This window comes from Narcine bancroftii, chromosome 1 (genome assembly GCF_036971445.1).
Source record: "Narcine bancroftii isolate sNarBan1 chromosome 1, sNarBan1.hap1, whole genome shotgun sequence".
NCBI classification, from domain to species: Eukaryota; Metazoa; Chordata; class Chondrichthyes; order Torpediniformes; family Narcinidae; genus Narcine; species Narcine bancroftii.
This window is the reverse complement of record NC_091469.1, coordinates 35,702,590-35,714,754: the sequence shown is the minus strand read 5'-3', so window position 1 is coordinate 35,714,754 and position 12,165 is coordinate 35,702,590. Positions and strand designations below refer to the sequence as shown.

Here is a 12,165-nt window from a genome sequence, read left to right as displayed (position 1 = left end):
GGGTATCGCCCCTTATTTGCTGTGTGCATAATTTAAGAAAACATCTGTAGGATTTACATTAGTCTGTAAATGGATCAATGGAGTGTGTGGTTTCTGATGGGTGGAATGTTATATTGAAGGTCACTTGCTCTCTCCAGCTGGATGCAGTTCAGATGTCACCTCACCTGCCAATCAAAGTTAGATCCACCCACACGAGGATGACATGTAATTTATTCTCCACTAGGTGTTAGGTCATGTGACCACACTTGAGCTGGCACCTCCTGCTGGCTGCAGCATAAAGGCCACTATATGAATCAACTCAATCTCTTTTCCTCTTGGGACAATCTCTAAGCTCCTCTACAGGTTGTGAGCCACGAGTGACAGTGGATGACCAATTGTGAGCTATCCAATCCAGGCTGTGAGGCATGGGGGATGCTGGGGAACTAATTGTGAGGTGTATGGAGGGTAATGATGGGGGCTATTGTGGCATCCACCCAGGGAAGACTGTAGTGTCTCACCCATTGCCAATTGTAACTAGTTCCTTTGCTAATGGGCTGCTTGTTGTAGAGGGTATCGTTTGTTTGACCCTCTAGCACAATCAGGAGTAGTGATTAATGACCTATCCGATGTGCATGGTTTGCATGTTATTGCTTTTATGTGTGTGTGTGTGTTCCCTGTTGCAAATTCCCTCACGTATAAATAAAGGCTATTGCTTGTTAATAAATCGTGTCCAGGACTTGTCACTTCAAACCCTTCGAACTTGTTCTCACCATCACAGTATGGGAACATATTGTCAGAGGAGGTAGTTAGATGCAGGTAACTTAAAGCATTAAAAAATACAGATTTGGATAGGTACATGGATAGAAAAGGTTAGAAAAATGTATCCTTTTTGAAATGAAGAATTTAGAGGGATTTAAACCAAAAAAATTAAATGCAACATATCAAAGTAGAGGAAGATATAAAATAATTTTTAATATTTGCATAAGTAAACCAGAATTAAAACAAATGTTATAAATTGAGACTTGTGTATCCTAACACACAACATAAGTCAAGGCTGAATTTCAATCTTTAGCGAGTATATTTTCTTCAAGCTTTCTTTGTGTCTCTCTGTGTAAGAGCAATAAAATGAGCTGTGAAAGATAACACTGAGAGTGGAATTAAAAGTAATTGTTTGAAATAAAACATTAATGTTAAATGAATGAATTGAATGGGTCATGATAGATGATGGTCATATTGCAGCTGATATCCCAAAAGATATTAACATCAGTGCAATAGAGGTTCTTGGTTAAGAGAATGTACGGCTAACACATCTCGCAAATTAGATCATTTATATCCCAAGGTGTTCAGTAAAACTGAGAAGGATATTTCTGACGCACTATTTATCTCCAGGGACAAATTATCTGTGAGATTCACCCAGACTGGAAGCAAGTAAATGTAATATGCATTCCAAAAGCACAAAAGCAAATCAATCAGCCTATCACCAACATAAATCTGATTAAATATCCGAAGGGTATTTCTGGTGCAGTCTCTGTTAGGAAATTAACTTATAAGAAGCAGTCAGCATAGAATGAGAAGGGACAATTCTGTTAGGAAACTTTCTTGATTATTCTGAAAATGTTGTTTGTGAACAGTATTGGTAAATAATGAGGCTGTTATTGGAATGTTTATAAGGTGGATGGAATTTGAAAACCCGTTGTGTTTTTTTTCTACATGAAAAAATGGTAACTAAATTAAAAGCAGCATCATTTCAGATTCATCATTGCTGGTGCTAAAATTTAGGATCTGACCTCAATATTCCTTCCACTATTTATCTCTCACAAATTCAGATGTGTCGATTCTGTCTAACATCTCATAATACAATTGCTGCAGCAAATGGTGTATTATTTAGCCAATCATCCTGTGATTAACATGGAAATTATGACCTTTCAATGAAGTTTCCATGCAGCTAAATCTTTGGAATTATCTCCCTGCAAGTAAATTGAGGCATCAATGTTCAAATTACAGATGGATATTAAAATGAGAACATAATTGGGCTAATAGGACTTGAATATTTGTGTTAAACCAACTCAGTGGCCTTTTTGCATTCTTGATGTATATCCCAATTTCAATGGAAGCTTGCTCATTTTGAACCGAGGTTTCTTACTCCTAATGTCTATGAATCTTCCAACATTTTAATGATCTCCCTTAACTTCCCTCACTCATCATCTCATCAACAAAATGAAGCTGCATTCTGATGTTACACCAGATACAGTTTCATGAATCCTTCCGGCTGCTATGTATTGCACTGCATGGAACTCCAGCTTGCTTCGATAAAACACAACCAATTAATAACATATGTCCATGCATTTGATTCCAATCCTTGATTATTTGTTGAAAACAATGAATTAAACTTCTCTGTTAAAGTGCAGCTTCAGTTCAGAAAAGGCAAACCATGTGATATTAACTCGTAATGAAATAAGAGACAAGCATGGGCAGAATGGTAATTCAATGCTGGTGTCAAAGTAACATTATATACAGATAGAAAGTGCATGGAACATGTTTATCTATATGATGGTGGTAAAATAATGATGATATTTTTAGTACAAATAAACACATTCAAAAGTCAGGCATCGTGTGAATCAATTCATGATAAATGAAAATGATAAATTATTATTGAATCAACATCCAGGAGGAAGGATGGGGATTGATCTAAGGACATGCATTTGAATCTCCCTGAGGTAGCTTGGGAATTTATATTCAGGTAATTAAATACATCAGGAATTGAAGAGCTAGATCAGAAATAGTTGTTGTTTATATGTTAATAAATGCTTCGATTAGTGGCATATAGTGCAATATCTAATGCCTGCTACCTCATCATTCCAGTGATCCAGGTTTGATCCAGACCTCCAATGTGGTCTGTGTGGATTTTTCATGTTCTCACTGTGACCCCATGCATTTCCACAGGTTTCCTCTAAAAATGTGCTGGATGTCAGATTACTTAGCTTGGGAGCAGATGGGTATATGAGTGTAAATGAACGGGACAAATGGAATTGATAGAATTGTTCTGTGAATTGGTGAGACTCAAGGGGCTGATCAGTTTACTTCCATGCTGTAAGACAATATGAGAAAACATGATATATTTTGGTTAAATTTCACTGCCTCTTCAATCAGGCAATTGGGATGGACATGAAATGCTTATTTTGCCATTAACACAAATTTTCCTATCCCAAGTGGTCTTTCTCTTCTTAAACTGTGATTCTTGATTTTAATAAAATTAACGAGGGGTTGGATTTAGTGTCTGAACTACCAGTGATCAAAACTGAGAAATTTAGACTCTATGCTTTAAAAGTGAATGACGCGTCTGTGCCCGGAAAGCAAGTTCTGATTTTTAATTGGGAAACTAAACCAGGGAAGAAACGAAGTTGCACAAGTCTCTTGGCAATTCAAATGTGCAAAGAATAGAGATAGTAGAGCGAAGAATTTACACTATATATTGAGACAGCTTTGCAAGATGAAACTGAAGAGACACAAGTAAGGATGTTATCACTTCTCTAGGCGGCAAGGGAAGTGAATGGTAACACACAATAATGTCTTCAAAGAAAACCTTGGAGAATGCTTTCTTCCCAGAAACGTCATCTTTTTTTCAAAAAGTAAGAGAACACTATAACTTACTGTTGAAGATGGCAAAATGCAGCCTATACATGTCCAAACTGAAAATTCAGAATGTAATTTGAGAAGTTTGAGAAGTTTGCAAAATTAGAATGAGCACAAGTAATTCATTTGTTCTCCACAGCACTTTCCATTGACCATTTCAGAAGGTAGCTGTGAGATTGTAGTACGTTGTGTGAAATTTGCCTAGATTTTAAAACCCCCACTCTGTATCAGGTTTGCTATCACGAATGATGATGTGGAATAGTGTTTTGAGACCAGGCCTGCACAATTCTTGTGATGGCTCTTGTGTGCACTAGAATTAAATTTTGTGATCTATCACTGGGAACCATTTTTAGGGAGGCTATTTTGGAGTAAATGATGGAATCAGCTCTATTGTAGACTTCCCATCCAGCCCTAGGCTACCATCAGTTGAGTACCATATATTTACGAGCACCTACTTGTATTACTGTTGCTATATTGTGGTATCATTTGATGTAGCATGTCATGGCCACAATGAATTTAAACTTTAAGGTCATATGAAGTTGAAAAGTTCAGAAAGAAAATTGAATTTGGACCATGGACACCTTGATTAGTTACAGTGCTCTGCATCAATGTACATTCAGAATAAAAAAAACAAGTGGCCAAACCTCGTTCAATGTGGGCACAAAAAAAGTGAGGTTCTTCACAAGCCCATAGAGTTAGATTACTAGTTTTCAAACTGTCCCCCTAAACTCACCATAAATGCCATAATTGCTCTGCAATTAGTAAGGGATTGCTTAAGGTTGTATGTGAGTGGGAAGGGAAGGTTGAAAACCACTCATCTAGATCCAATTGTTACTGAAATATTTTGCTTGGGGAGCATTGTCATTGGCCCATTTCCTATGGAGTTATGAAATTGTGCGCATAATAAGTAAATTAGGTACGATTAAAAGAGTGGTTTTCAAATGTTTTTCTTTCCACTCACATAACACCTTAAGCAATCCCTTACTAATCACAGAGCACTTATGGCTTAGGGGTTACTTAAGGTGGAATGTGAATTGGGGGGGGGGGGCAATTTGAAAATACTGAGTTAAATGAAAGAGAAAGCAAGAGACAGCAGAGGTGCATCAGTTTCACCTCACGGTTGATGCTTCCAGACGTGCAAGGAGCAGGAAGTAGGACACAGAACAGCAACGATATGTCCGTCTCAGTGCTCAGGCCTCCAGACAAACAAAGTTAGCAGGAAACTCAGGAACAATACCAAGCCTGAAAGTTTTATTTCCACGGCAATGCCAGGTATCCTTCCAGTAAATAATATTTTAAATAACCCCATAAAAGAAAATATAATATACTAACAAACAATTAAAAACAAATAAATAAAATAATAAATATCAGAACTTATATTGCGACTATCTTTTTCTATAATTGCTTGGAAACTATGGAGTGCCGTTGTTTTGACTTATTAATTGAAAAGTCTGTTCTAAAGTTGTATTGAATTTTTTCACAGTTTATTAGAACTTTATATAATTATAACTATGGTAAAACAATTAAAATAGTACTTAAAACAGTCAATAAAATGATAAAATGGTCAAAATAATTATCCGGAGTGGATCCATGCTCTTTTGGTCCTAAACAGTACAAGGAAAAGCTAAAAAAAAAACTTGTTTACCTTCAACATGCAAAAGACCAGCCACAACTTTGAATAGCTGTTCCTAGGAGACACTTATGGAATTTGTAAATAATATTTGCTGGCTGGCTTGCAGAATATACTCTGAAGTCATTTTAACTCTTACAACTTATGTATGGTCTTTGATCTGAAACATTTACTCTTTTTCACCTAATTAATCAAGTTGATTGATTTACTGTGTTTCTGGCACTTCTTGTATTTAATTTTAATTTCATATTTACAGCATTTGTATATTTTTTTATTTTCCATTTGGAGATGCAGCACAGTAGCCTGGCCCACTAGCTTCCGCCTGGGTGACCAATCAAGCACAGTCATGGAGAGAATGCACAAACTCTTTACAGACAGTGGTAGAATCAAACCTGGGTTGCTTGAACTATAATTCTTTGGCTTGGCTTCGCGGACGAAGATTTATGGAGGGGGTAAAAGTCCACGTCAGCTGCAGGCTCGTTTGTGGCTGACAAGTCCGATGCGGGACAGGCAGACACGGTTGCAGCGGCTGCAGGGGAAAATTGGTTGGTTGGGGTTGGGTGTTGGGCTTTTCCTCCTTTGCCTTTTGTCAGTGAGGTGGGCTCTGCGGTCTTCTTCAAAGGAGGTTGCTGCCCGCCAAACTGTGAGGCGCCAAGATGCATGGTTTGAGGCGATATCAGCCCACTGGCGGTGGTCAATGTGGCAGGCACCAAGAGATTTCTTTAGGCAGTCCTTGTACCTTTTCTTTGGTGCACCTCTGTCACGGTGGCCAGTGGAGAGCTCGCCATATAACACGATCTTGGGAAGGCGATGGTCCTCCATTCTGGAGACGTGACCCATCCAGCGCAGCTGGATCTTCAGCAGCGTGGACTTGATGCTGTCGACCTCTGCCATCTCGAGTACTTCGACATTAGGGATGAAAGCGCTCCAATGGATGTTGAGGATGGAGCGGAGACAACGCTGGTGGAAGCGTTCTAGGAGCCGTAGGTGATGCCGGTAGAGGACCCATGATTCGGAGCCGAACAGGAGTGTGGGTATGACAACGGCTCTGTATACGCTTATCTTTGTGAGGTTTTTCAGTTGGTTGTTTTTCCAGACTCTTTTGTGTAGTCTTCCAAAGGCACTATTTGCCTTGGCGAGTCTGTTGTCTATCTCATTGTCGATCCTTGCATCTGATGAAATGGTGCAGCCGAGATAGGTAAACTGGTTGACCGTTTTGAGTTTTGTGTGCAAACCTGGGTTGCTTGAGCTATAATATCATCGTGCTAATTGCTAGGATAACCATGCTGCCCACATTTGATTTTGACTTTCCTGCACTTAAATGTTTGTACATAATAATCAAGTCAATTGGAACAAATATTTTGTCTGGAGACCAGTCTTCCCAGATGCAAAGCTGAGAGATGGTTGGAAAATGTGCCTAGCCTTCCTTTGTCACTGACATATCAGCCATTGAGTTCAGTGGTGAATCCTGCCATGAAGTGGGAAGTCAGATGCACTAGTTTGATTCTGTTAGATGCAGATAATTATTGCAATTTGAAAGATTGTGATAAGCTGGCAATGTTTTGAAAGAATGCATTCATTGTCACTTCCCAATGTCAGACATTTACATGCATGATGAAGTTCATTATAAAATTTGAAGAGTTTGTTAGCTTTGTGTTAAAAAGATTTACATCGCATCATAGTAGGGAATTGACACATGTAGATAAAGCCAATATTTTTGCTCGACTCAAATCTTTTCCCATTTTACTGATAAATTTTATCTGCACAATTCTCTCTGCTTTCTATGTCATACACAAACTAGTATTTATTATTATTATTTACTTCAACAACTCTCCAATCAAACCAATTCCTCACACTGGGTAATGTTTTCCTTGGATTCTTCTTGGAGGGCCAGAATATCCAAAATCCAGTTCTGTTTCTTTTTCTTCTGATGCTGTCTGACCTGCTGTCCTTTTCCCATTTTTATCCAAATTCCTGCCCTTTCTCTCCGAAAGGGAAGGATTTTGAATTTTGTGTCAACCAGACTTTGTAAAATTGGGCATTGAATGGTGAGTGGAAATTGCAGAATTTCTCTTTCATAGAGGGAAAAAAAGGAGGGTTGAATCTAAAGTGGGCAGAGTTGTGGCACAAATATTTATTGAAATATTATTTTGCGAGGCTTCTAATATTTTAGGAACCAGTAAGAGTTGTCTATCAATTGATAAGGAAAGAGATGTTCAAATACAAGATTAAAAAAGCCCGAAATTTCAGAGAAATTATGGGAAACTGGACAATGATATGAAAACAGTAGGACGAGATCAATTATAATGAGGATTAATGACATGTCTGAAAGCATTGAATAAACTGTAAAGGATGCACTAAACACATCAGCAAAGGTGACAAGCCATGGGGCAAGTGACAGAGATGAGCTTAAAAAAAAAAGATATTGAAATATTGGGATTAGAAGACAACACATTTTTTTTGGACATTGTAGGGAGTACAATGTAGGCTTGTTAGAAAATGTTTGCATTCATGATGCTGCAAGTGCTCCAGCAGTTTAGGAAACAATAGAAGTAACACCAGTCAGTGTTCATGGAAGGAGGGGCAGCAGCCATGGAGATGGGGGCAGTCAATGAGCTAGGGAGGAGTGACCACAATAATCAGAAGGATGGGGCTTCTCATAAAGGACTTGGGGAGTGTGGGAGGTGGGGGGGCGAGGTGGGGGGGGCGAGGTGGGGGGGGTGGGAGGTGGGGGGGTGGGAGGTGGGGGGGGTGGGAGGTGGGGGGGTGGGAGGTGGGGAGGTGGGAGGTGGGGGGGGTGGGAGGTGGGGGGGTGGGAGGTGGGGGGGGCGGGAGGTGGGGGGGGCGGGAGGTGGGGGGGGAGGGAGGTGGGGGGGGCGGGAGGTGGGGGGGGCGGGAGGTGGGGGGGGCGGGAGGTGGGGGGGCGGGAGGTGGGGGGGGCGGGAGGTGGGGGGGGCGGGAGGTGGGGGGGGCGGGAGGTGGGGGGGGCGGGAGGTGGGGGGGGCGGGAGGTGGGGGGGGCGGGAGGTGGGGGGGGGCGGGAGGTGGGGGGGGCGGGAGGTGGGGGGGGCGGGAGGTGGGGGGGGCGGGAGGTGGGGGGGGCGGGAGGTGGGGGGGGCGGGAGGTGGGGGGGGCGGGAGGTGGGGGGGGTGGGAGGTGGGGGGGGGAGTATTCCTCTTCCTTGCCAGAGCACCACTTTACTTTTACATTTAAATGCTTAATTAAATATTATAATGAAGTTTTCTATCTTCTGAATCCAGGAAAAATGCACAACTATGTTATAAAATGCAACAAAATGAAGGTATCTTACCTACTCATTCAACTTTAACCTCCCTTGCTCATGCCCCTTCTGATGTTACAGTGAGATCACTTCAGCAAACTGTTACTCCTGGGGAGCTGAAATTGTCCAAAACTCCACTCCCACCTTGGTACGGAAAATCCAGTTTTATTGCTGGATTTTATTGCAGACAACAGTCTGAAAGGAAATCCAGAAATATTTGTTGATACAAATGTAAGGTTTTCAACTGGACCTCTGCTGTGCGACAAAGTCACCAAAATTTAATCGCATGGATAACAAAATGGCTCTGGTATGGTCTCTCCTGCTCCTAACAGTTATAATGATGGTGATGGGAGTTTATTTTCATATTATATTAATACAATGCACATGTGCACTGACATTCTTGCTTTCCACAGCTACATGGGTATGTAAAATTTACTGACAAACCAAAGAAATAAATCAAATTACCAGACGAGAGAGAACAAAAATAAAAGGATGGATAAATAATCACAGAGCCTGATACATGTTGGACAAAAAAAAAACTGTTCTCGAATCTAAAGGTGTTGGACTTCTGTAACTTCCGCATGAAGGCAGTGAGAAGAAATTATGGCCAGGATGATTTCTTGAGGCAGCGTCTCACATAAATGTCATCAACAGATGGGAGATCGGTGACAGCAATGGGCGAGGTGAAGTTTGAATTTTCTGCAGTCTCCAGGTGTTCCTGAGCACTTGTGTTTCCAAATAAGTCAGTATACTTTTTTAACTTTACATTCCACAGAATACATGTTTGAGAGCACATTTGATATCAGCTGAATCTCTTCGAAAAGTAAAGGCATTTTTGTGTCCTCTTCTTAGGCATAAACATCAGGAAAAAGCTCATTAATCATCTCCAAGATAAATTCAAACCTCTTTATCCATTATATCATTTTTATTTTGTCAATAGTTGGGTTTCAAACATTGATCATTTGGTAAGTTCTTGGGCTGGTAAAAAGAAGCAGAATGGTACAATCAAAAGGAAAGGATGTTGTGATATTTCTTCTAATGTGATAAAGAAACCTGGGTTCTCTCGTGAGACCCATGACCACCAATCTCATTGTCTCCTGGGTGGTGGAAAAGAGACTGATGGCTAAGGGGAGATGTGGGGGAATGCTTGACGCATCATTCACCAGATCATTGTGGGGGCGGGATCCCCCTTAAATCACCAGGTTGGCGATTTAGCAAGTAGGTCCACCTGAAATTGGAAAGGTGCATCCTGCACCCCTGACCCGGTAATTGCTCCAGGTCCCAGGAGAGCTATCTGAGTGCTGCTATTTGAAAGCCCTACTGTGACTGCAATACACAAAAGTGCTGGGAGAAACTCAGCAGATCATGCAGCATTTATCAGAAGCAAAGGTCTATAATGAATGATCTGGGCCTGAGCCCTTCATCAATCATGTAAAGGTGAAGGAAACACTTTCACCTTTCTTCATCTGAAAGGACAACTCTCACCTAAAATTGCAGCCAGGAAGTAGATAACTGAGCAATTGTTGCCCATACTGCCAGTGCATGAGAAAGTGTCCAAAGAAACGGATTTTGTTGATTGGTTGAATGGTCTCAAGAGATGTAGAGGGAGGGGTCCCTTTAATGAGAAGAAAGGAAAGAAAGATAAGGCCTTGCAATTTTGTTGTTCCTGGCCCTACACCCAGCATTTTAGTAGTATTCTAACTCTCTGCTTTTTTTTGTTTTTATTCTTTATTTTTCCAAGAAAAATAAATTTTACATCTCACATTTCTTTCTGATATTGAAGGAGGCCATTCAATCCATTGGGTTCATACTGACTCAGAGCTATCCTAACAGTATCATTCTCCCACTATAACCTTTCCTCTCACACCTGCATGTTAATAGCTATCTGATTCTCCTGCCATCCTCCCTCACTCAGGATCATTTACAATACCTAATTAACCAGCTCCTATTTGGAAATTGGGAAGAACATTACAGAATCTAAAGGAAACTCACAGTCTTAAAGAGAATGTGCAAATTCCACACAGCTGGCATCTGAGGTCAGGATCAAACCTATTTTGCTGTCCCTGTAAGACAACCAAAATACCCCCAGTGCCATAGGGCACTCAATTGAAAGAGACAATGTTGACAGAAATTGTTAAGGGAATGAGAAATGAGTGCAAAATTGCTTTAGTTTGGGTTAATTGGATTTTTCAGCTGACCAACATGTTGGTTTTGGCATTGCCTAAATGACCCCAACCAATTCAATAAAGGACAGCAGAGAACTGGATGTCACATTTATAGTGGTGCACTTACTGAGACACATCAAAGAGGCCTTGCTTGACAATTGGTTTGGCTGAGATTTGTCAGTCCTCATCTGCCTTACTAGTGATGTCTCATCAGTGGGGCAGACTGACAACTCACATATCAAACCTTAGGGTGATAACACATCCATCAACTGGGCTTTAATACGGTAATGAAGTTGAAGCTGTGACCTCTTTAGACACTGCAAAGGGCATGGTGACAGCCTGCCTGATTGTTGACTGGGAGCAGTATTGGCTGCAGTGACAATCTTTTGAGAATTTGAGAAATTGCAGGACCAATACTGAAAGCAAGAATGTTTGTAGCATTGAACAAACTAACTTGTGAAAGCATAACTTTAACATGATCTGCTTAATTCTGGCTGATATAGTCATTTAAGTAGGAACCCCGTTGAAATCAGCATTCTATGTCCAACAGGCTGCCCCATTGTTAATGTCTTTCTTAGAGTTTTTCAGTTTATCTATCGAGTAGCTTTAGATTTGACAGAACCAATTATAATAAATAAAGAGTTGCTCTTTCTCATACTGTAAAGCAGGCATTGCAGGAGGAAGTCTGATTCACTGCAGTTTAGCTCACAGCCTCTGGTGGTGGCACACCTACTTTAGTTGAGTTTGTGAGCAAATGGGTAGGTTCAAAATCTTATACTAAGCTCTGTAGGACTGTTAACCTATCCTTAGGCACATAATATAACTTTAATGCACAACACATAATGGAAGGTATTTTTAGTATTGTCCATTCTCTTCTTCATCACCCTATATTTATCTTATCAAACACATGATGTTACAGTGGAAGTAAGTCATATGGATGCTTTATCAATCATGTCTGATCTGCTCATTTTTCACACAGTATCTGAAAAACTCTGTGATTGCAGAGGCAGGTGCTCTCACAACATGGAAGTATTAACACAAACACTTTGATCACCAAGGCATGGAAAGGAACAGGCCAATAGCTGGAAAATGAATTGAGTAAAGGTAGATAATCAATGCTTGGCCTGGATACAGTGGGCCAATAGGGACTAATTTTGGGTTGTATTATTGTGACATGATTTTTGGGCTCAACTACATTTTCCTATTTGATATTAATAACCATGGATTCCAAAACAATGTCATCTTTGAATATGGTAATCGCTAATGGATACCTTTCAATTCCACAAATGTTTGTCTCTCCTTTTCATCCCTCAGTCTCCCCTTTCCTCCACTAATTTTTATTCATTTCCTTTTGCTACATCTCCAAACAGATTGGCTGCAATTAACAAACCTTCACCCATTCTTTCACCAGTATGTTGCTTGTGTTATTCAGTCTCTCTTGGTTTCAACTCAAGTCACAGACTTTCTCTCTCCACTGGC

General features: G+C 40.5%; 1 long non-coding RNA gene across 3 annotated transcripts in view; it reads right to left on the bottom strand.

The window, feature by feature from the left end:
- Window positions 1-12,165, bottom strand: part of LOC138765487 (uncharacterized) — a 49,780-nt gene that overhangs the window by 25,489 nt on the left and 12,126 nt on the right. The window contains exon 4 of one of the 3 annotated variants that reach the window (XR_011339729.1): window positions 8,560-8,716. The exons of the other annotated variants lie outside the window; for them this stretch is intronic. This is a non-coding gene — a long non-coding RNA (uncharacterized lncRNA). Of the gene's footprint in view, window positions 1-8,559; window positions 8,717-12,165 lie in introns of those variants that run through there. 3 annotated transcript variants of the gene reach the window in all.